Source organism: Tenrec ecaudatus, chromosome 2 (assembly GCF_050624435.1).
Source record: "Tenrec ecaudatus isolate mTenEca1 chromosome 2, mTenEca1.hap1, whole genome shotgun sequence".
Taxonomy (NCBI): domain Eukaryota; kingdom Metazoa; phylum Chordata; class Mammalia; order Afrosoricida; family Tenrecidae; genus Tenrec; species Tenrec ecaudatus.
In genome coordinates this window covers 147,725,194-147,746,384 of record NC_134531.1, presented here as the reverse complement: position 1 = coordinate 147,746,384, position 21,191 = coordinate 147,725,194, and the positions used below count along the sequence as shown (strand labels likewise).

The 21,191-nt window shown below is 43.3% G+C and overlaps 1 long non-coding RNA gene across 1 annotated transcript; it reads right to left on the bottom strand.

Moving 5' to 3' along the window:
• Positions 1-15,894: 15,894 nt before the first annotated feature.
• Positions 15,895-20,531, bottom strand: LOC142441039 (uncharacterized). Its single transcript, XR_012782895.1, has 3 exons — positions 20,452-20,531; positions 17,444-17,567; positions 15,895-16,040 (listed from the first exon to the last, which is right to left on the bottom strand). It is a non-coding gene; the product is annotated as an uncharacterized LOC142441039 (long non-coding RNA).
• Between the last annotated feature and the right edge of the window lie 660 nt (positions 20,532-21,191).

The window sequence follows — 21,191 nt, the reverse complement described above, 5'->3', positions numbered from 1 at the left end:
TCAGCGTTTGTATGGGGAAGGTAAGCACACAATAATGATTTTTGCTCTTTGGTGTCTGCTACCTCATCCCTTCAACACCTCATGATTATACAGGTTGGTGTGTTTCTTCCATGTGGGCTTTGTTGCTTCTTGGCTAGATGCCTGCTTGCTTACCTTCAAGCCTTTAAGACCCTAGGTGCTATATCTTTGGATAGCCAGGCACTATCAGTTTTCTTCACCACATTTGTTTGTGCACACATTTGTCTTCAGCAATCGTGTCAGGAAGGTGGGTATCATGGAATGTGTGTTTAGTTGAGCAAAGTGTTCTTGTATTGAGGGAGTATGTGAGTGGAGGCCCAGTGTTCATCTGCTATATTACTACTAAACCTGTAAATATATGCATGTAGATATATTTCCCCATCATCATATATAACTATATTTACATATGTACATGCCTGTATTTAGGCCTCTATGTATGTCCTTTGGCTCCTACTTCTTTCCTTTATTTCCTTTTACTTTTCTCAAGTCCCATGCTCAGCCTTCATTTGCATTTCAGTAATTCCTCTCAGTTACATTGCCCTTGATCACTCCCTACCAGGCCTCCCATCAAACTCCTTGCCACTGGTTTTGAATCATTCATTGTTCCCTTGTCCCTGGGTTGATTACCATCACTTCCCTTTCTCCCCCTCTCCTATGTTCCCCTGGAGCCATTGGTCCCATTGTTTTCTTCTCCACATTGTTTATTCAGCCTATCTTATCTAGATAGACCAGCATAAAAACTCGACAGTGCCAAACAAAGTGACACAGAAAAACAAAGTGGCAGCAGCAGCAACAACAACCAAAAAAGCCAATGACATACAAAATCTAAAAGAAGAAAGAGGAAAGCAAGAATGAAAGAAAAGCCTGGAAATAGTTCACGGTCTGTGTGTTGATCTCTAGGAGTGTTTTCCGGTGGAGTCTGATGGGGTGCCACGCCCTGACCCAAAGTCTATTTTTGATACTCCCTCGGGACTTCCTTGTTCTGCTCCCCTTGCCGTTCTACTGCACACCCTTAGTTTTTGCCTTGGTGTGGCGGGGTCAGCTCAGTCACACATCCCTCACTGTCTCCAGTGTTGTCCCATGCAGGGCTATGGGTCAGTGCAGTATGTCGCATCTCGGTGTGGGTCCGGCCATATGGTCCTCTGTGCCTTGGCTGCCCTGAGCAGGGCTATTATCCTCAGGGATGCCATCTGGGTATGGTAGGTTGGTTCTTTTCCCTTACCAGAGGGTCTATTGTCATTCTGTGTGGCACACCCTTCCATGGTGGGGGTCAGGCTGATTCTGGTTGAGGCCGGGCATATAGTCCAGTCTTTTTACGGATTTCTCCTCCTGTTATGCTGCCCTCCTGGTATGGCACATCATAGTGGGGACTGTATGCACATTCCAATTCTGTGGGGACACAACCAATACTCTCCCCCTGGGGGGATTAATGTCCTGTTACCCGCATGTCATCATCTCAGTTTCTCCTTACCCCAATTCTCCCTTCTCCTTCTCCCTTTACCCTTCTTTATATTGGACTCATATGTACCTCCCTGGATGTGGTCTGCCCTCCCCCCAACTACCTGCTTCCACCCGCTTATTGTGACATACGTGTCTATTCTTCTCTTCCTCTCATGCTGATTATACTTACCTCAGGGGACTCATGTTATACCTGTCCTTTGGAGACTGGCTTGCCTCACTTAACATGATTCTTTCCAACTCTTCCCATGAAACGACGTGTTTCATATGATCGTCCATGCTTTTCAGTGCTGCATAGTACTCCATTGTGTGTATGTGCCAGAGTTTACTAATCCACTCATCTATCGATGGAAACTTAGGCTATTTCCAAATCTCTGCGATTGTGAATTGCACTGCAGTAAACATTGCAGTGCAGATGACTGGCAGTGTTTTATTTGTTACCTCTTCTGGGTATACGCCCAGTAGAGGGATGACTGGGTCATAAGGTAGATCAATTTCCATTTTCTTTAAGTATCTCCAGATTGCTTTCCACAGTGGTTGTACAAATCTACATGACCACCAGCAGTGGAGGAGGGTTCCTATTTCACCACAGCCCCTCCAACACTTGTTGCTCTCTGATTCAATGATTTGGGCTAGCTTCAAGGGTGTTAAGTGGTATCTCATGGTTGTTTTAATTTGCATTTCTTTTATGGCCAATGACCAGGAACTCTTTATCATATGTTTGTCGGTCATACAGGTCTCCTCTCTCGTGAAATTTCTTTTCAGTTCTTTTGCCTTAGGGCGTTGTTTTCCTCTTTTTGCAGGCCATGAGGGTGTTATAGATTTTAGTAATGAACCCTTTGTCTGCTGTGTCATTACTAAAAATCGTCTCCCAGTCTGTGGGTTATCTTGTCACCCTTTGGTGAAGTCCTTTGAGGTACACAGGTGTTTTATTCTCATTAAATCCCATTTGTCGATTTCCAGTTCACCTGTGTGTGTATACTTCCCTATTGCAGCGAGCCTATGAATTCCCTGGGTCAATGCTCGTAGGTTTGTCCAGATTCCCTCCTTGATGGTTCTGATGGTTTGGAGTTTTACTTCTAGGTCTGTGATCCACTTTGAGTTTATTCTTGTGCACGGGGTGAAGGAAACATATTGTTTCATTTTTCTACATGTGGATATCCATTGCTTCCAGCACCACTTGTTAAAAAGGGCACCTGCTTCCCATTTGATGGTTTTGGAACCCTTGTAGAAGATCAGTTGTCTATATGCTGATGGTTTTATTTCTGGGCTTTCTATTCTTTTACACTGGTCTTAGTATCTGTCATTGTGCCAGTACCACGCTGTTTTTACCACTGTAGCTGTGTAATAGATATTAAAATCAGGTAAGGGGAGTCCTCCAACATGTCTTTCTTCTTGAGTAGTTCTCTGCTAATTCTGGGATTCTTCCCTCTCCATATGAAATTGGTGATTGGTTTTTCCAATACTTTGAAGAAAAGAATTTGAATCGGAATAGCAGTGAACTTGTGAAGTGCTTTGGGTAAGATTGTCGTCTTTACTATGTTAAATCTTCCAATCCATGAGCATGGGATGTTCTTCCATTTGTGGAGGTCGCTTTTGGTTTCCTGTAGTAGGGTCTTGTAGTTTTCCTTATATAGGTCTTTAGGGTGTTTTTTGTTAAATATATTCCTAGGTATTTCAGTTTGTTCTTAGCTACTGTGAAGGGTACTCCTTTCTTGATCTCCTCTTCCATGGTCCTGTCTGATGTGTATAGCAAACCTTCTGATTTCTGTTTGTTGATCTTGCATCCTGCCACTGTTCCATAGTCCTCTATTGCTGTAAATACTCCTGTTGTGGAGCTTTTGGGGTTTCAATGTACAGGATCATGTAGTCTTCAAATAGTGATAGTTTCACACACACACACCCCTCCCATTTGGACCCCTTTGATGTCCTTCTGCTGTCTTATGTTGTTAGCTAGAACCTCCAGGACGATATTGAATTTCAAGGGGCATGCTTGTCTTATACCCTTTTTCAGTGGGATTGCTTTTGTCTTTTCTCCATTAACTGTGATGTTGGCTGTTGGCTTTTCATAGATTGCTTGTACCAGCTTGAGGAATTTACCTTCCATTCCTATCTTTGTGAGTGTCTTAATTAGGAATGGGAATTGGATGTTGTCAAATGCTTTTTCTGCGTCTATGGATAATATCATGTGGTTTTATCCTTTTTCTTATCGATGTGGTGTATAATATTGATGAATTTTCGGGTGTTAAACCATCCCTGGGATAAATTCTACCTGGTCATGGCGGATGATATGTTTTATATACTTTTGTATTCTATGGCCAATATTTTGTTAATGGTTTTTGCATCTATGTTCATTAGATATATCAGTATGTAATTCTCTATACCTGTGGGGTCTTTGACCTGTTTGGGTATCAAAGTTATGCTGGTTTCGTAGAATGAGTCTGGGAGTTTGCCATCCTTTTCTATGATATGTAATACTTTGTGGAAGAATGGGGTCAACTCTTCCCTGAATGCTTTGTAGAATTCTGCTGTGAAGACATCTGACCTGGGGGCTTTTTGGTTAGTAGCTTCTTGATGACCTTCTCTATTTCTTCTTTCGCTATGGGTTTGTTGAGGTTCTTGACCTCTGTCTGAGATAATCTAGGGAAGAACTGTTTTTCCAAGTATTTATTCATGTCTTCCACATATCTGAATTCATTAGAATACAGACCTTCACAATACTTTGTGATTATCCTTTCTATCTTGGGGTCTGCTGTAATTACCCATGTTTCATCCCTCATCCTGGCTATTGATATTTGCTAATTCCTATCCTTGGTCAGATTCACCAGCGGTCTGACTATCAATTCTGTCTATCCTTTCATAGAACTAACTTTTAGCTGCATTTGTCTTTTGCATCATTGCCCTGTCTTCCCACTGGTTTAACTTTGCCTTGATTTTTAAAAATAAATTTATTGGGGGCTTATACAACTTGTATCACAATCCATCATGATTCTCAAAACATTTGCTTTCTACTTGAGCCCTTGGTATCAGCTCCTTATTTCCTCCTCCCTCCCTGTTCCCCCTTCCCCATGAACCTTAATAATTTATAAATTATTATTATTTTGTCATATCTTACACCATCCAACATCTCCCTTCACCCACTTTTCTGTTGTCGGTCCCCCAGTGAGGAGGTCATATGTAGATCCTTGTAATCTGTTCCCCCTCCCTCACCTTCCCTCCACCCTCCTGGTATCACCACCCTCACCACTTGTCCTAAGGGGTTGATTTGTCCTGGATTTCCAGTTCCTATCTGTGCCAGTGTACATCCTCCAGTCCAACCAGATTTGTAAGGTAGAATTGGGATCATGATAGTAGGGGGTGGGGAACGCATTCAAAAACAAGAGGAAAATTGTATATTTCATCATTGCTAGACTGCACCCTGACTGGCTCGTCTCCTCCCTGTAACCCTTCTACAAGGGGATGTCCAATTTCCCACAGATAGGCCATGGGCCCCCACTCTGTACTCCCCCTCATTCACAGTGCTATGATTTTTTTTGGAGGGGGGGGGTCTTTGATGCCTGATACCCAATCCCTTCAACCTCTTGTGTTCTCACAGGCTGGTGTGCTTCTTCCATGTGGGCTTTGTTGTTTCTCAGTTAGATGGCCCTTTGTTTATCTTCCAGCCTATAGGACCCCAGATTCTATATCTTTTGACAGCTGGGCATCATCAGCTTTCTACACTGCATTTGCTTATGCACCCGTTTTGTCTTTAGTGATTATGTCTGTGTAGGCTGTGTTGCTTCTTCCATGCAGGCATTGTTGTTTCTTGCCTAGACGGCTGCCTGTTTATCTTCAATCCTTGAAGACCTCAGATGCTATATCTTTTGATAGCGAGGCACCATCAGCTTTCTTGACCACTTTTGCTTTGCACCCACCTTGTCCTCAGCAATGGAGTCTGGACAGGATGGTGTGCTTCTTTCATGTGTTTCCCTACTAGATGCTTGCTTGTTTATCTTTGGGCCTTTAAGATTTCAGATGCTATATATTTTGGTAGCCAGGCACCATCAGTTTTCTTCACCACATTTGCTTGTTCAACCATTGTCTTCAGTGATAATGCCAGGAAGGTGAGCATCTCAGACTGCCAACTTGTTAGAACAAAGTGCTCTTGTGTTTAGGGAGTACTTGAGCAGGGGCCCACTGTCCATCTGTTTCCTTAATACTAAACTTGTAAATATATGTACATTGATCTATTTCCCCTCATCATACATAAATATATTTACATCAGTATATGCCTGTATTTAAATCGCTATGACTACCCTTTGCCTCCTAGTTCTTTCCTCTATTTATTTGTCCTTTCTTCTTGTCCTACTATCATGTTCAGCCTTCATTTGGGTTTTAGGAATTCTTCTCGGTTACATTGCCTTTGATCCAGCCCTGCCAGACTTCTTATACCCTCTTTGCCACTGATTTTGGATCATTTGTTGTTCCCTTATCCCTGGGTTTGTTAACACCCACTTCCTTTCCCCCGCCTCGTTGTTCTCTCTTCTAGCTTGTATATCCCGCCTCTGCTTTCCAGGTAGACATGCTATGTACAAATCACAAGATTGAATACAACGAAGCAACAATAGAAAGTAAAACAATAGCTACAACAACATGAATAAAACTGTATAAATAGTTCAGCGTCTGTTTGTTTTCCTTCATGAGTGCTTTCCAGTCGAGTCTGATGGGGTGCCATTCCCTAGCCCCACATCTATCACTGGGGACTTCATTGCTCTGCTCCCCCTGCTGCTCTGCTGCATGCTCCCAGAGGCTGGTTTCAGTGTAGTGAGCCCTGGTCAGGCACAATTCCCACCATGTGTCTCTAGTGTTGTCCCAATGGTGCTTTGGGTCAATAAGGAATGCTGTGTCCCATGGTGTCATCTCTGTTTTGCTATTCTGAGCAGGAACACTGTCCTCAGGACTTGGTGAACCGGGATGTGCTTCACTAATTTTTCCCCTTTCCCCGCTTGTTGGCTCTTGTGTGTTCTGATCAGACAAGTCCCTCTTCTTGCGCTATAGCGTCAGTGCTGTCCTCTGAAGTGAATTCTTCTGGTTGGGGGGAGGTGCTGTCCACTTAGTTGGTAATGGGGCAGGCCCCTCAGGCCTCTCTATCCGTTCCCTGCTTCATTTCAGTGTGTTGTGTTCTGGTCTTGGAGATCTGGGTGGAAGTCTGGTCCCTCTTTCCCTGTGGAGACACAATCAACACCCTTCCCCTGTGTGGGTTAGTACCCTGTTCCCCCAGCTACCCCTATCTTCTTTCCCGCTCCCTTTTAATGGGCTACCATATGTATCCCTGAGTTTATTTTGCCCCTGCCATATTACCAGACCCCATCCCGGGATGTATGTATACAGTTGCTTTTCCCCCTGTGCCCCTTTTGAATTTTTTAGGTTACCTCAGCGAACTCATGTAGTACTTGTCATTTTGTGCTTGGCTTATTTCATTTAGCACAATTTCCTCCAGTTCTTCCCATGCAGTGATATGCTTCATGCGTTCATCACTGCTTTTTAGGGATACATAATACTCCATTGTATGGATGTATCATAGTTTTTAATCCTTTCATCTGTTGATGGAAATTTGTCTGCCCTGATTTTTGTTACTTATTTTCTCTTGTTATTGGAGGTGTTGTTCTGCTGACTCTGTTCTAGTTGTTAGAAGTTTTGTGAAAACGTATCTGTCATGAGCCTCTCTTCTTTTTTATATATGAATTTAATGGTATCCAGCTACCTCTGATAACTGCCTTCACAGTATTCCCTAAGTTTTGATACATTGTATTCTCATTCTCATTAGTTTCTAGAAACTTCCTAATATCCTCTCTAATCTGGCCTATACCCATTCATGTCGCAGGAGTTCATTGTTCATTCTACAAGTGGTTGCCCTTGCTTTTCTGGACATTCTCTTATTATTCTCCAGCTTTATGCCAGGTTGATCTGAGAAAGACATCTGAATAATATCTATGTGTTTGAATTTACTCAGGCTTGACTTGTGTCCCCACATGTGGTCTTTTCTTGAAAATGATTTATGTGGGCTTGAGAAGAATGAGAATTCTTTTTGCGTTTGGGGACAAAGTTCTATAAATGTCTGTCAGGCCCAGTTGCCTAGTTACATTATTAAGCTCTATAGCCTATTTGCTGAGCTGCTTTCCCAATGATCTGTCTTTCTCTGATACTGGAGTGTTAAAAGTCACCTACTATGATTATTGAATTGTGATTTCTTTTTTCATCTTTTTAATTGCTTCACAATATTCGCCGCACCATTATTAGGTGCGTAAATATTCAAGATTCTAACTTCTTCTTGTTTTCCTGAGCCTTTGAGCATTATGTAGTGTCCCTGCTTGTCTCTTTTTATGGTTTGAGCATTGAGGTCCATTTTGTCGGAGATTAAGATAGCCACCCCTGCCTTTTTAAAGTTTCATTTGCTTGGTATTCTTTCTGCCAGCCTTTTATTCTTAGCTTATTTTTGTCTGTATGCTTAAGATCTGTGTCTTGCAAGCAACAGATTGATAGATTATGTTTTCTGAGTCAGTCCTCCAGCTTTTTTCTTTTAATGTATGAATGGAGTCCATTGGATTTCAGAGTTATTTTCACAATCTGTGGATTCATAATTGTCCTACCCTGTCTTGTGTTTTCCCATCTCTCTTCATATCAATGTGCTGGGTTTGAGTGGGGAGTTTATACCTTGTCTTCTTTTCCCTCTGACACCCAGTTGTCCTGGTAATTGTTGCTGGCACATTGGCTTCTTGTTGTAGATGGGCTATATGGTGGTCTCCTGTTTGTTCTTGGTAGAGGTTGATACTCTGACCATAAAAGGTTAGCCAGTATCTACCTCCGGGTTGGATGGTTTGCAGAATATTCTTTGAGTCTTTCCTTGTCCTGGAAGACCCTTATCTCCCCATATTTCTTAATGGATAACTTGGCAGGGTAACGGATTCTGGGAGAGGCGTTTTGTCCAGCTTTTGGAAGATGTTGTTCCCCTCTCTCCTCCTCTTCATGGTATTTGCTGATAGAGCTGAGCATATTCTTACCCGAGTTCATTTGTATGTGACTGTCTTCCTTTCTCTTGCTGCTCTTAAAATTTTTCTCTTCCGCCTTGAAGTTGGACAGTTTTACTATTATGTCTTGGTGAGTTCCTCTTGTGGTATAGTCTAGCTGGTGTCCTTTTTGCTTCCTTTATGAGCGCCTGGTTCTCACTCGTTAGGCTGGGAAAGTTTTCTTCCAGAAATTCCTTCACTATCTTGACTGTCAACTTGTGTGGTGTCTTGTGCTCTGGTAGACCAATTATTTGAATATTATGTCTCTTTGTAGCATCTGTGATTGACCTCAGGTTATCTTCTGCTTCTTTAATTTTCCTATCTGGCTGTCTTTCCCACTTACTTAGGTCTGTTTGAGTGTCCTCGAGATCACTGATGTGATTCTCTACCTCAAGCTGAAACGCAAATTCTGTAACCTAGTGTGTGGCTTCTGCTACCTCCTCTGTTAGCTCCTTTGGTGTGTGGACTTGATCCCCTCTATTGTGAACTCCATCCCCTCTTCTGTGGACTTCATCTCCTCTATCATTGAGTCCTTATTCTGTGTTGCTTCCCTGAGCTCCTGTATTACTCTGAGCAGACTTCTAAAGATTTTCTTCTGTGACAGATCCGTGTCTGATTCTTCTATGAGTGTTGTTAGCTCTGCTACTGTGTTTTGTTTCTCTGATTATTTTGTTGGGAGTCATGTGGTCTGTTGTTTTTTCTCACTCCTTTAATAGGTCCCATGTTTCTGGGAAACCAGGGAGCCCGTAGGACCTTCTCTGTGTTGCTATTAAGGATGCTTTCAGGGGACTGCCTATGACCTACTATAGAGATGGGTTAGACTGCTGTGTAAGCAGAGTTCCTCACTGGCTTAGTGGCCAACAATGGTGAGAAGTTACAGTGACCGGAGTAAGGCCTAGAGCCTCAATGAGTGCCCCAAGGCTGCTTTGAACTGGTCAGTCAGGGCACACTTATCAGCCTTTTTTATTTAAGTTAAAAAAATAATTTGTTGGAGGAGAAAAAAGAGAGAGATAAAAGAAAAGCATAAGAGGAGAAAAAAAGAAGTAATAATAACGAAAAAAGAAAAAGACAGAAAAGAAAAAAACAAAAACCACTTCCCCTCCTTTCTCTCTAATTCCTAGAGATGCCTAATAGAAGGTGAAGGTGGGGGAGGTCTTGCTGCCACGGATACGTGTGGGGGGAAATGCTATTCAGATCAAGCATGCACTCCCCAGCTCCCTGCCAGACCTGTAGTTTTAAGCCGGTAGGCAGAAGCTACACCAGCAGTGGATGCACCTAAGCAGCGAGCCTCCTGCACTGGCCAGAAAAGGCTGGGGGAAAAGGGGTGCTTTGCTGGCATGATAAGGCTGGGTCAGGCAGGCTTAGAGCCTGGGCTACTGGCTCTGGGTACCCTGCAGGGCACCACAGTGGCGTGAGCCGGATGGAGTGGACAGACACGGCTCTGGCAGGAAACGCAAAGCCCTGTCGTTAAGCTCCTTAGCCCGCAGAACGCTTACCGTTTGGGCTGCTAGCGCTGTGAACCGTGCAGAGCTCCGAGCTGGAAAGGACAGCAGCGGTTCCAGTGGGAAACAGAGGGCAATGGCGGCAGCACTGGGAGGAATGGGCTGTGGCAGGCAGGCTTAGCGCTCGGAGCTGCTGGCGTTGGGAGCCCCGCCGTGACGTGGGCTTGCTAGAGCGGACAGAAACGGCTCCAGCAGGGAAAGCAAAGCCATGTCGTTAGCCTTCTTAGCAGGCAGGAATGCTTATTTTCGGGCTGCAGGCGCTGTGAACGGTGCAGGGCTCCGCAGTGGTGTGGGACCAGCTGCACGGATAGCGTCAGTCCTGTGGGGAAACAGAGGGCTGTGGCAGCTGCCCTCTGCACTGGGAGGAACGCGCTGGGGTCGGCAGGCTTAGCGCTCCGGGCTGCCAGCGCTGGGCCCCAAAGGGACCCACAGGGGCACCGGCCAGCATGAAGTGGTTCCAGCGGAAACGCAGGGTAGATGCAGGATGGGCCCTGGCAGCGCTTGCCGCTGAGAGTGCACCGCAGCCGGGTCTCCCAGGCTGGGAGCGGGAGCTGGAGCGAAGCTGGTGGGAGTGGGCAGGAAAACCCGGGTGCCAGTGGCGAGGTCCCAGGCAGCAATGGGGGTGGATTGTCCCCAGTGCAGGTCGCCCAGCCAGCCACCGGTAGATTGCGGGTCAGTAACGGGGCCCTGAATGAATGGTTGGAGGGACCCGAGCCCAAGGGCTGATCGCTGCCATGTTGGGAGAAGGGAACTACAGAAAAGGGAAACTTCTCTCCTAGTGGGGTCCCATGAGTGGGGAGATGCTGTAGGGTGTCGGCAGTGCAGCCAAGCGACTCCAGGCTTAGGGCCCCGCCTGGGTGTGGAGTGGGTCTATCACTGATTGAGGCAGCAGTGTCAGCAAACCCTGGGGTGGCTCAGCCTGAAGAGCCCAGATGCCCCAAGAATCAGACCCTGGATCACTGAGGCCCAGGCTCAGGACAAATGTGTGGGGTGGGGGTGGGTTGCTGTCCCAGGGGGATCTCTCACTCACCAGAATCCTTCCACTTGGCTCCCTGGACACTAAACCCGCATTGTTCGAAAGGGCCCTCAGAATGTGTGGCTTACCTGGACCGCCATCTTTGCTGGTATCCCCTCAATATCATTTTCCTTGGATGCTTGGTCAATTTCAGACTGAAGATGTTGATAGAATTCTTCAATTTCTTCTTCACTGGCTTTGGTGGTTGATGTGTAATTTGAATAATAGTTATATTAATTACTCTTCATTGTAGGTACATAGATATATCCTATTACAGAAGCAATTGTACTTCAAAATATATTTTGAAATGTTCTTTTTGTGAAAGGATATGACACAATTCCATTTGAATTTGTCATTCCAAGCTATTGTGAAGTGAAATTTCATTTTCTTCTTCTTTTTAATCATTTTATTGGGGCCTCTTAGAGCTCTTATAACTGTCTATACATCCTTTGTATTAAGCACATTTGTACATATGTTGCCACCATCCTTTTCAAAACATTTTCTTTCTACTTGAGCCCTTGGTATCAGCTCATTTTTCCCCTCACTCCTCTCACTCCCTCCTTCATGAACCCTTGATAATTTATAAATTATTATGTTTTCATATCTCACATCAACAGCTGTCTCCCTTCACCCACATTTCTGTTGTTCATCCCTCTTGAGGGGGATTATATGTTGATCATTGTGATTGGTTCCCCCATTTACCCCTCCCCCCACCATCCCCCTACTGTCATAGTATTGCTACTCCTGTTAGGGTACCTGAGGGGTTTATCTGTCCTGCATTCCGTGTGTGGAGAGCTCGTATTTGTACCAGTGTACATGCTTTGGTCTAGTAGGTTTTGTAAACTAGAATTGGGGTCATGATAATGGGGGGAAGAAGCATTAAAGATCAAGAGAATATTATATGTTTCATTGGTCCTATACTGCACTCTGGTTGGCTTGTCCCTTCCTTGTGATCCTTCTGCGAAGGGATGTCCAACTGTCTGCAGATGGGGTTTGGGCATCCTCTCTGCCCAGCCCATCCTTGCTCACATCAATATGATTGTTTGTTTGGGGTCTTCTGATGCCTGATACCCGATTCTCATAGACAGTCGACACTTCAGGATCACACAGGCTGGTGTGCTTCTTCCATGTGGCCTTTGTTGCTTCCCAGCTAGATGGCCACTTATTTATCTTCAAGCCTGTAAGAATCTATATCTTTTAATAGCCAGACACCATCAGCTTTCTTCCCCACATTTGCATATTAAGTTCAACTTTGTATGCTGCTGTTATTAATTTTTGTCTTCAGTGATTGTCGAGAAGGTGAGCATTACATAATGCCAAGTTATTAGAAAAAAGCATTCTTGCATTGAGAGAGTTCTTATGTAGAGGCCCAATGTCCATCTCCTACCTTACTATTTAACATATAATATATGTACATAGATCTAGGTCCCTATCATTACATGTAAATATATTTACATATGTACATGCCTGTCTTTATAATTCTATAAATGTCCTTTGACTCCTAGTTCTTTCCTTTATTTAAGCGAAATTTCTTAATATGGCTTTTCTCTCTTCTCTTCTCTCTCTCTATCTCTCTCTCTCTCTCTCTCTCTCTGCTCTCTGTGTATAGTGTGATTAGTTTCTTTATTTTTCTTGTATTTCTGTGTTGTTTTGGATATTGATTTGAGTATTTGTTTTGTGAAGAATTATCTTGCATGTCAGTTTCAAGTTTGTGTGCTGCTGTTGTTAATTTTTGGCTATAGAACTTCATTTCATTGTTGTTTTTTCTATTTTCTTTTTTTAGTGATGATCTAAATTCCTTTAATTTCTCCTTGTTTGAGAATACATTTATTTCTCCCTCCTATTTAAGTGATAATTTTTCTAGATACAAAATTCTTAGTTGACAATATTTTTTTGCCTTCAAGACTGTATGTGTTATTCCATTGTCTTCTTGCCTCCATGGTTTCTGTCAGAAAATCCATGCTTACTCTAATTGCTGCCTCACTGTATATCACTGTTCATTTTTTATCTGGCTGCTCTTAGAGTTTTGCCCCCTGTGTCTTTGATGTTAGAGTTTAATGTGGAGATTTTCATTTGGAGTCCTTCCTATTGGGGTTCTCTCAGCTTCCTGGATAGTTATCTTTTCACCCATAATGCAATGAGGAAATTTTTCTTCCAGAAGTTCTTGCACTATTCTCCCTTTGGATTATTTTTCCTTCCTCTTCCATAATTCCATTAAGTCTTAGTTTTTCCTCTTGATTGTGTCTCAGATTTTTCTCAGGTTTTCTTAGGTCTCCTTTGCATTTTTGTTGCTTGTTCTTATTTATCTTCAAGCTCACTAATTCAGGTTTTTATCATTTCAGTTCTATTTCTCTGTTCTTTTATAGTGTTTTATAATTCTGTTATCATAGTATTCAGTTTCTGTGTTTCTGCTGTAGTTATTCTTGTAAGGCTTGTAGTGAGATTTCTAGCTTTTCCATTACTTCTCCTTTTCTCTCAGACTCTTTCTTCATCTGTCGTACATGTGCAATAATCATTCTTCTGGATTGTTTTTACTAGTAATTTCTACACTGTTGAATTTAATTCATTTACAAATATTTGGGTGTTGCTTATTTATTTATTTTTCTCTGTTTCTCTTGTTCTCTGTGTGCATGACAATATTTTCTGTTGTTTCCTTGACATCTTGGTGTGAATGTTGGGTAGTTAACTCTGTTGACTTGTGTATTAGAAGAATGATAGACACATCAGAACAAATATTAAGGGAAGAGGGTTGGAGTAAGGGCTAGGAAAGAGATAAAAGAATGGATGGAAAAGTATTAGAATAAGGAGGGGAAAGGCAGGGGGATCAGGAATTGCTAATTGGTAGAATATAAAAAAAGAGAGGTAAATTCCTTATTCTGCAAGGACAAAATAAAGAGTGATACCGATTGAAAAATAATTTTAAGTGTAGTACAGGCTTTTGTTTTGTATCAGAAGAGATAGAAAATCATTGAAGGAAAAGGAGAGAGAAAGAAAAAAACAAAGAAACAGAAGAGCTGTTAGTGTTTGTTTGGCTCTAAACTCTGCTCCAGAGCATTGTCATCGAGGTGGGTGAGAGACAGGTGATTTTCCTGGAGAAAAGTGGGGATTCTAGATGGATTCAAGGCCTGTGCTGAAAGCACACAGGGTTAGGATCATTTGAGCAGTTACAATCTATGTCTGTTGGTAAGTGACTCCACCTGACTAGATACTGGGTTGGCTGGAATATGTTTATGCTCTGCAATGACCTGGAAGCAAAATGGTTGCGTGCAATTGTAGATTACAGAGAAATTTCTCAAGCAATTTCTAGGCTGAGTGGGTCTGGAGAAGATGGGGCTCACACTTCCCAATTGGCAGGGGTTTTTGAGAAGGATCAGGGAGAGGGTCGCAGTGCAGTGAAGCTTTTGTTGTTATGGCCTACGGGTGGAGGATGAGTGGCTAGGCTATAACTCTGAATGGCCTGCAGTGTTCCAGGGTGGTCTAAATGTGAGCTGGGAAATGGGGCAAGCTTGAGGATTAAAGAAGTGGTGAGGGAAAATATTGTTGTTAAGAAGATAAACTGGGGAGCGGGGAGGGAGGGGTAAAAAAGAGGACCTGATGCAAAGGGCTTAAGTGGAGAGCAAATGCTTTGAGAATGATTGGGGCGGGAAATGTATGGATGAGCTTTATACAATTGATGTATGTATATGTATGGATTGTGATAAGAGTTGTATGAGCCCCTAATAAAACGTTTAAAAAAAAGAAGAAGATAAACTGATGGAATAGTACTGATTTAGAAAATAGTACAAGACTTTGATTTAAAGAAGTGGAGAAAAAGAATGGGAGGGAAAAAAACCCACACTCAACAGAGCTGGGGGTCTAAATTCTGTCCTGAGAGAAATCAAGACTTTGCAGAGCAGAGGTCATTTGAGCAATGGGAAGCAGTGTCTAGAAGTGAGTGAGTCTGCCCTTTAGGGTTTTTAGATTGGCAGGGATAGATTGGTTTAAGGCAAGGAGTTTGGGGCTGTCGCGCGCCAGGTCTCGCCAGCAAGAAAAGACGCACCACAACAGGATTCTTCCACAAGCATTTAATTTTTCATTATGCGGTAAAGACCTTGAAACCCCAAACTACTGCTGCTTATATATGCTCTATGGGGACGTGCTGTGCCTTGATTGGTGCATTTGCCAAAACCTCATGCATAGATTGGTGAGTTCGCCAGAACCTTCGTTTGCATACTCCAGGGTGGAGTTATGACTACGTCATCTCAGCATCGCGCATGCGCTACGTGGTTGTTTACCACTTAGTTGGACCACCGCCCTGACTGCCCGGCGCCATCTAGTAATGGCAGCGAGAGTTGCGGCTACCCACATCACGAGAGCTATGGCTTCCCACATCTCGCGAGAGCTACGGCTTCCCACATCTCCTCCTTTCTTTTTTATTTTAAGCCTAATCCATCGATCAATTCCAGAGCCTCCAGCAGCTCCAAAAGATCAAGATGGATATAAAGTCCATCGATCCATCCCGGAGCCTCCAGCAGCCCCAGGAGATCAAGATGGATATAAAAACCCAAATCTGGTCACCCTGATGTGTGCAATGAGCAAAGCTCCACATGGTGCAAGGGCTGACCAAGATCCAATTTCTGTCACTCTTCCCAGTGCAATGGGACAATTCCCTTGGGGTGCAAGAGCTGACAACTTATGGGGGTTAATTTTCTCTTAACAAAGAAAGCCAAAGATCATGGGAACCACCGTGCTCAATCGCTAAGAGCGCCTGCGTGATGATGACTTTGTCACGTTTCTGCTGGGCTTTAAGCTTGCAGAGCAACCATAGCAACAACACTCCTCCAGAGCACATTATTGCAGCAAATGTAAACACCCCCACCCACTCTTTAAAGTAGGAAAAGGCAGTAGAAAGCCAAGAAGTAAAATCTCCAACAGTTATGGGTTTCATTCTTATGCCATTAAGAGTCGTAATCTGCATCCGGAGTTGTTCTTGAAGTTCTTCCAGCTCAGCTGTCCATTGTCCTGTAAGATACTGGGATATATTCTTGCTGCTAAAAGAAGACTCATTCAAGAATTTTAAAGGTGTTATGCACAAATTGGGTGTTGAAGAAACACAACTTAATTGCACCATGCTCGTAAGAGTATCCACTTGTTATTGTAATAAATCAACTCTCTGGTTCACTAACAGTAAACCAGACATTAATCGAGCATCCAATTTATGGACTGTAGATAAAGCTTCTGATGTAGATTGCGTAATATTGTTAATGACATTTGCTGTCATTACTTGATTGGACATAGCCAATCCTGCTGTAACCGCTGCTGCAGCTGAGATAGTAATAGCTGTAATAATTGCTGCAGTAATGCCAAAATCTCTTTTATATCTATAAAGTGTAGCAATAGGAAAAGCATTGGGATCTGCTTCAACCGGTACAGGTATCATAGTGGGAATCTTTACTATCAAGGCAAATGGCTCAGAGCCATTCCAACATTCAGCAAGCCAACACTGACTGCTAAAACTATTACATGAAGCTTCCCAAAATGTATCATTTGCATAACTAATGTTGAATGTTAACAGAAAGAAAAATGGGGGCTGGACACAAACAGGTGATGGCTGAAATTGCACTCTTGATATATTAACCATAGTATTTACTTTCAGCCTCTTTGTAGTGGTATTGTATACACCGGTGACATTGTATAAAGTATCATTAATTCCAAACATTTTTGCAAAAGGAGTCACTATTGTAGATGCTCCACGTTGATTATATAATATCCATTCATACCACGGCCAAGTATTATCAGGACCAGTGATATTAATACTGCTATTCCATTTTGCTTTACCTAAAGCTGGAGTCATATCAAAACCTGGTATAATAGGTTTGTTCCGATAGTTTGGAGACTGACATTGAGTAAAAGAAGGCGGAAAACCTTTTTCAGGTAAACAACTAGGTAATATGACACGTCTGGTCACATTAGGTGGCACTACTGATTCATAGATGGGCCCAGAAGGCCTAGATCCCTCACGAATCATCATGAGTGTTGTTATATTTACACCTTTTCCTTTCTCAGAGGTGCCACTTCCACCTGTAGCACCTTGTGCAACTTTCATAAGGGTGGATATAATATTATTAACTGCAGAGTCTCCAGAAGGATCCACCCAATTGACTAAAGACCCATTTCTTACATGTATACAAGGTGCACTAGTATTAATGATAGTAAAACACAAAATATATGCCAATGTAAAATTGCTTGCATTATATACTTTAGGAGGCTCCCCTCTAGGTGTAATACATGGTATTCCCAAATCACATTGCGTTGATAAGAATAAGGGTAATATTGACGCATTCGAGTGTATGGGAATAGGTACAGGCCAAGTTTTAGCTATGGCCCATAAAAAAAACTCCTTTAACTATTGGGGTCCATATTACCATCAGTATCAGCAACATTATTAGGTTGATCATCGTCTTCTTCATTCTTCCTGCTCCCACGATCTTCATCCTCCTTAATTAGTCTCACCAGTCTCTCTGGCACCCAGATGGGGTTTTCTTCTTTCTGTGGAAAAACACAAATTGCTCCCCTGGACCTGATTAATATGGGGTCCGGGCCATACCATTTATTATCCAATACATTTTTCCATCGGGCCATTTCTTTTGGTGGCTTTGGCCATTGTCCATGTCTGTCTGCAGCTGATTGGCCTTTCTCATCCAGATTTTAAAAATTTAGAGTAAAAAGAGTTAAAGATAAGGCCATTCTAGGGGTAGTGACCGTCACGGCCTCTATTCCCCCTTTTTGTTTTAATAAATATTGTTTTAAAGTACGATGACACCGTTCCACAATTCCTTGCCCTTGGGGATTATATGGCAAGCCCGTGAGGTGTTTTACTTGCATTTGCAAGCAAAACTGTCGGAATTTGGTGGAAGTATATGCAGGCCCATTATCCGTTTTTAATATGGTGGGCTTGCCCCATGCACTCCAAGCCTCTAAGCAATGTTGAATTACTTGGCTGGATTTTTCCCCCGTTAGGGGTGTTGCATGTACAATGCCAGAACTGTGTCCACTGACACATGCACGTACTGCAACTTTCCAAAAGCAGATATGTGGGTAACGTCCATTTGCCAGATGTCGAGAGGATGGACGCCTCGAGGATTTACTCCAACTGAAGGTTTAGAAATAAATTCTGCACACTTGGTGCACTGCAACACAATAGCACGAGCCTCTGCGCGAGTAATTGAAAACTTAATGCGTAGAGTGGCAGCAGGCACATGATACAGCTCATGAAAATCTTTAGCAAGTTCAAAATTGGATTTAGTTAACACAGGAAAAGCTCTTGTAGCTTGATCAGCCAAATCATTACTTTTCACCATGGGTCCCGGGAGCAAGCTATGAGCACGTATATGTTGAATATAAAATGGGTGTTTTCGTTGCAAAATACATTTTCTAATTTGAGACAATATGTCTGCTACCTTGCTAGATTGCTTAATGTAGCCAGCAATTTCCAGCTTAGATACTGCGTTGACTACGTAATGGGAGTCAGATATGATGTTAATTGGTTCCGTGAATTTCTTAAAAACTTCTAAGACCACCAAACATTCTACTAATTGAGGTGCATTAGCTAAAAATTGCAATGTAGTCACTTGATTATTTATCACATAACATCCTTTACCTGTTTTAGAGCCATCTGTATAAATGTCTAAAGCTTCCTTAATGGGATGGTTAACAGTGACACGGGGAAAAATTACTGGATGTGCAGTCACAAATTGCAACAAAGAATGTTTAGGATAATGGTTGTCTATTAGTCCATTAAAACTGCATTTAAAAATTGCCCACTCATCCGTAGTGGCGCACAGTGTAGAAACTTGTACACTGCTCAAAAACTAATTGCTCAATGAGAGGCATGGCTGTGTCTTGATCTCCAAAAATTTTTCCTGCTGCTTCCAACATTCGTGCCACAAAATCTGAAAAAGGTTCAGTAGGTCCCTGTACAATTTTTGTTAAGTTGCCTCTAACCTCTCCTTTATTAGGTAAAGTTCTCCATGCCTTGCTTGCAGCAGAATTTATTTGCTGATATACTTGCAATGGATATGCTGTCTGATTATTAACCCATCTTCCTTGGCCTGTAAGCATTTCAAAATCCCATGCTGGCTGCCCTGCCGCAGCATTTTCTCTAGCCTGAGCTGTTAATAAATCCTGCCATAAAGATTTCCATTCCAGGGACTGTCCTGTAGTCAATACTGCTTTTGTTACAAATGTCCAATCGGCAGGAGTCATAGCTTGACTCGTAAGCCTTTCAATTAAAGATTGAGTATAATTTGCACTTACTCCATAAGCTCTCACAGCTTCAGCTAAGTCCTTTACTTGCTTGTGTTCTACGGGTGTATGATAACGAGCGTTATTCTGATCCTCAAATACTGGATACATTTGTTGAATTTCTCTACGGATATTGGGTGGGCAAAAGGAATAGCCACACCCTTTTTGCTTTTCTTCCTTATAAGGAGGTGGTGCTGATGGGCTCACAGCTGACTTCCGCTGAGCACTATACCACCCTCTTTCGGCCGCTTTTAGTGCATCATGCCGACTTTCCTCATAGCGAGCAGCTATCTCCTCTAACTGCTCCTCCTCCTCCTCTGATATTTCCAAGAGTTCTAGTTCTCGCCACGGATTTAAAGACTCCGAATGGCGGGCACGGTCTAGTTCTCACCATGGATATAAAGGCTCCGAATGGCGGGTACGGTTCTTCTTCTGTTGATCAACTTCCTCCCCTAATTCTACCTGCGCAGTTTCTTCTGTTTGGGCATGCCTTTCCCGAGTCTCCTTGGACTCGCCCCGAGTCTCTTTGGACTCGCCCCGAGCCTCTTTGGACTCGCCCCGAGTCTCTTTGGACTCGCCCCGAGCCTCTTTGGACTCGCCCCGAGCCTCTTTGGACTCGTCCCGTTCTGTTTCTGACATGCTTTCCTGAACGTCCTCCAAAGCCTGCTGTCCCTGCTGTAATGACTGTCTACACTCTTTATCCTCAATACATGCTTTTATTAACTTCCAGATGGGTCTAGTTCCCGGTTTCAATTTCCCTTCTTTTGCAGCTCGGTCTATATCCCAGCCCAGTTTGTTCCAACTCGCCAAAGTTAGAGAACCTGTAGATAAAAACCACGGTGCTATCTCATCCACATTTGTTACAAACTTACGCAGCGTCGGCTCTGAAATTTTTAATCCTCTCTTCCTTAATAAAGCATCAAGCGCTGTAACCATGGTGTTTATTGCTACGTTCCCCATATTCCCTACTTATGTAGACAAGAATTTAACACACAGGTTCACACGGTTTTATTTGCAAGATAAGAAGCAGCAGGCTGTCCGCCGTTGAAACCGAAAGTGAAAGTATTAGAATGCATACAACAGTTTGCAGCTCTAGCAATCGTTCAGGCTCATGTCTCTCAGAACTTACCTCTATAATTCCGTGTGGTTCTGAATCCTCCCTGGTGGGGGTCTCCGCTCGTGCCTTAGATGATCGTAAATTCCCGGGTTTCGGCACCATTTGTCGCGCCAGGTCTCGCCAGCAAGAAAAGACGCACCACAACAGGATTCTTCCACAAGCATTTAATTTTTCATTATGCGGTAAAGACCTTGAAACCCCAAACTACTGCTGCTTATATATGCTCTATGGGGACGTGCTGTGCCTTGATTGGTGCATTTGCCAAAACCTCATGCATAGATTGGTGAGTTCGCCAGAACCTTCGTTTGCATACTCCAGGGTGGAGTTATGACTACGTCATCTCAGCATCGCGCATGCGCTAAGTGGTTGTTTACCACTTAGTTGGACCACCGCCCTGACTGCCCGGCGCCATCTAGTAATGGCAGCGAGAGTTGCGGCTACCCACATCACAAGAGCTGTGGCTTCCCACATCTCGTGAGAGCTACGGCTTCCCACATGGGGCTAGATGGCTTTGGGATCTAGAAGTACATAAGTCTGTCCAATTCAAGTTAGGTTTCTCCTGAGTTGTGCACCCGTGGAAGCAGATGAAAGGCAGCAGGATGATATGGCACAAGCTGTTGGATTCATAGGGAAAGTCAGCGGAATAAATCCACTGTGAGTAGTCAGCTGATGTATCCTGGGATTGGCAGCGGACTCAACAGGAGATTGAGGAACCAGATACAGGTCCAGGTCCAGCAGAAGGTGAATGGCCA